Source organism: Myotis davidii, unplaced genomic scaffold (assembly GCF_000327345.1).
Source record: "Myotis davidii unplaced genomic scaffold, ASM32734v1 scaffold848, whole genome shotgun sequence".
Lineage (NCBI taxonomy): Eukaryota > Metazoa > Chordata > Mammalia > Chiroptera > Vespertilionidae > Myotis > Myotis davidii.
The window spans coordinates 16336-20860 of record NW_006298983.1 but is presented as its reverse complement, the minus strand read 5'-3'; positions in this window follow the sequence as shown (position 1 = coordinate 20860).

Below are 4525 nucleotides of genomic sequence, written 5' to 3'. Positions count from 1 at the left end.
AAGCCAGTCAGAGAAAGATAAATACCACATGATCTCACTCATTTGTGGAATATAGAGAACAACATAGACTGATGAACTGGGACAGATCCAGAGATGGAAAAACAGTGATCAGACTGTCAATTCCCAGAGGGAAAGTAGGGAAGTGTGGGGATAAGGGGAAGAGATCAACCAAAGGACTTGTATGCATACATATAAGCCAAACCAATGAACACAGACAACAGGGGAATGAGAGCATGGGGGGGGGATGTTTGGGGATTAATGAAGGAATGGGGACACATTTGTAATACCTTAACCAATAAAGAAATTATAGATAAAAAAAAAAAAAGAAAAGAGTGAGGACCCTTGAGAGGTAGTGTGAAGGGAAGATGTGCTCTAGCACAATGAGAAGAGGATTGAATGCCTGGGCCCTGCTTCCAGCAGAAAAACTTCCCAAGCTTGCATGTTGCTAGGAGGACATTTTCCTTTATTTTATGCTTGAACTTAGAGGAGCAAGCCACTTAATGTCACACTGTAGCTCCTGACCAATCATATGTTTACCGGTTAATTTTTCTTTTAAAAAAAATTAATTTCTCAAACTTCAGATTCATGTATCTAAATGCTCACAAGATTTCTACTTCAGCATGGCTACTGAACTTATCCTCTTCCCTAAAGTTGCTCCTTTTCCTACTATCTTCCCCTTCATTTAGGGTATTGGCACAATGCCTAACCCCAACCACACAGGCTAAAAATTGAGAAACCATCTCATCTTCACACTCTTTTTAACCCCACACCCTACCCCAGTACCATGTCACCAATTATTAAATTCTAGCTAATTTATCTCCTATTGCTCAATTCTCACACCACCCTTCTCTTCTTCCATTGCTAGTTCATCATTTCTTCCTGTATAACATTCTTTTCTGCATAACAGATAATAAAGAATGTTTGGATGTGATAGAATGTAAGTAGATCTTTCCATTCATTTACTACAGGGTAAATTACTTTACCAGATTCTTTAGGGTTAGGCTAAAAAGGCACATAGAACAGGATTTCCTGAGATATCTGAGAGGAAGGAATGTTAAAAGGGGATATAACCCTAATTCCCCCTGCTTTCATCAGCATGAAGTGTAAAAAGCAATGACTGAAACATTTCACAACGCTGACCCTTTGTCCTGTCTTCACAATCCTTTTTGAGCTAGGAGTAACATACAAGGATCTCAATAATCTATGATTTTTGGAGTGCTTCTCAAAAACCCAAATTGCCTGGAATCTTGTTGAAATGCAGACTTTGGTTCAGGAGATCTGGGTGGAGCCTGAGCTTCAACACTTCTTTGTTTTTTGTTTTGTTTTTTTAATTTCAGTTTACATTCAATATTATTCTGTATTAGTTTCAGATATAAAGCGAAGTGTTTTAAATGTCATTTACTTTACAGAGTGGTTCTCCTGCTCTTTCAAGTACCCACCAGGCCCCATATAAAATTATCACAATATTATTGACTATAATTCTTATCTTGTAATTTACATCTCTGTGACTATTCTGTAACTACCAATTTGCACTGCTTAATCCCGTCACCTTTTTTAACCACTCCCTCTACCCCTGACAACTGTCAGTCTGTTCTCTGTATCTATGACTCTGTTTTTATTTTGTGTGTTCATTTATTTTGTTCTTTAGATTCCACATATAAGTAAAATCATATGGTCCTTGTCTTTCTCAGTTTGACTTATGTTACTTAGCATAATATCCTCTAGGTCCATCTATGCTATTGCAAAAGGTAAGATTTCATTCCTTTTTATGGTAAGTAGTATTCATTGTGTACATATACCACAGCTTCTTTACCCACTCATCTATTGATGGGCACTTGGTTTGCTTCCATATCTTGGCTATCCTATATAATAAAAGGCTAATATGCAAATCGACTTAATGGCAGAACAACCAGTTGCTATGACATGCACTGACCATCGGGGGCAGATGTTCAATGCAGGAGCTGTCCCCTGGTGGTCAATGTGCTCCCACAGGGGGTGCGCCACTCAGCCAGAAGCCAGGCTCACAGCTGGCAAGCACAGTGGTGGTGGCGGGAGCCTCTCCCACCTCCACGGCAGCGCTAGGATGTCCGACTGCTGGCTTAGGCCTGCTCCCAGAGGGCTCCCGGACTGCAAGAGTGCATAGGCTGGGCGGAGGGACCCCCCCTCCCCCCGAGTGCACAAATTTTGTGCACTGAGCCTCTAGTTGTAAATAATGCTGCAATAAACATAAGGGTGCATATATTCTTTCACATTAGTTCAAAAATTTTAACAAGTTTCCAGGTGATGGCAAGGCTACTGATTTGTGGGCTACACTCTGGGTGGCAGGAGCTTAGATGCTCTGCAACTTGTAGAAAACATACTCAGCTGAGGATTTCTGGAATTTTAGGACAGGACATTTACACAGGTGTGTAAGAGATCCAAGGGTCTAGAGCAGCGGTTCTCAACCTGTGGGTCGCAACCCCTTTGGGAGTGGAACGACCCTTTCATAGGGGTCGCCTAAGACCATCCTGCATATCAGATATTTACATTATGATTCATAACAGTAGCAATATTACAGTTATGAAGTAGCAACGAAAATAATTTTATGGTTGGGTCACAACATGAGGAACTGTATTTAAAGGGCCAGAAGGTTGAGAACCACTGGTAGAGGCAGATAGGCAGGAGCACACCTGAAAGTGTTCCCACCACTGGCCTGCAATGAGAACCTGATTACACCTGGGGCCTTCAAGGGGGCACCCATAGGCATTGAATCACATTAGAGCAGCTGTTCTCAACCTATGGGTCGTGACCCCTTTGGGGGTCCAACGACCCTTTCACAGGGGGCGCCTAAGGCCATCGAAAAACACATATATACTTACATATTGTTTTTGTGATTAATTACTATGCTTTAATTATGTTCAATTTGTAACAATGAAAATACATCCTGCACATCAGATATTTACATTACGATTCATAACAGTAGCAAAATTACAGTTATGAAGTAGCAACGAAAATAATTTTATGGTTGGGGGTCACCACAACATGAGGAACTGTCTTAAAGGGTCGCAGCATTAGGAAGGTTGAGAACCACTGCATTAGAGGAAACCCTTGGCCATAGGCAGAATCATGGTGCTAAAGCAAGGAGGAAGGAGGTGGGGAGAAATACCTTATTCTCCCCTGGATGATAACCAGGGTTGGCCAAATCCAACTGGAAGAGAAAGAGCCCCTGATGCTTTCCACGTGTCATGTCCCCACAGAACAGAGCAGGACAGAAAAGGGCACGGAAGAGATATGGGTGGTAAGTGGGAAAGAAGCGGGTCATCAGCCCTTCCAATAACAGATTCAGAATAGATTGAAAATTCTCATTTCCATTATAGAAATGTGTGACTACTTTAAAACTTATCATCCTTAAGAACAGAAATGGGGAAAAGTCACTCTTGACAAAAAAAAAAAAAAATCTACTTAGGCCACTTGACCACCAAGGCAAGGTCAGGTTTAAGAGGAAGAAACAATAGGTGTGGGAGTCACCTCAGATTAGTTTCCTTGCCTGTTTATTTTGACTTCAAATACTACACAGAGAAGCTGATCCCAAACTCCCACTTTACCAACAAGTCTCTTTTTTTTTTTCTGTCTTTGCCAACAATTTATTTAGCACAAATTCATTGTGGGAATTATAATAATTTCAGAAGCCAATAGCATATCTTTTAATAAACCATACTCCAAACAAATGACAGATTAATTAAGCTATTGTTCCAGGCGAGGGGAGGTGAAGGAATTATGCCCGAACTTAACATGAGGTGTGTCATTTTATATGAGGAAGCACTCTGAAAAGTCAGCAATCAACCAAAAAGCTGATTTCCAGCTGCTTGCACAAAAGTAAAAGTATCCTGCTGCTAGAGCACTGTTGCTAGGGAACCAAGAGGCCAGTGTTAGCCCAGAGGGCTGAGGTGCTCTGAGGTTTATCACTTCTGAGACCACAGCAAAGTATAACACCACAACTTTTCTCCCTGCCTTCCCCCATGCAAATTCACCTTGGCCACTGGTAGAAGCAAATGTCTCAATGGTCTTTGGAGAGACTTTTAAAAATCTTTATTGTTGAGAGTATTACAGATGCACCTTTTACCCTCCCCCCCCCCACACACACACACACTGCCCCAAGTCTTCACCACCTTGCCTCCTGCATACCCACTACTGGGGATCGAGCCAAGCAACCCGGCATGTGCTCTTGATGGGAATCAAACCCAGGACCCTTCCTTCCACAGGCTGATGCTCTATCCACTGAGCCAAACCAGCTAGGATTCTGGTTCTATTTTAGTCATCAGTTTATTTTGTTCATCAGATTCTTTGTTCATTTATTTTGATTCTTAAATTCAATTGTTGATAGATATGTATTTATCACCATTTTATTGTTCATATTTTTATATTTTATTTCTTTTTTTAAACGTACTATATATTCTTACCCCCTTCTCCTCCTCCACCTCCTCCTTCTTCTTCTTCTAATAGCTTTGCTGGGTAGAGTAATCTTGGTTATAGGTCCTTGCTTTTC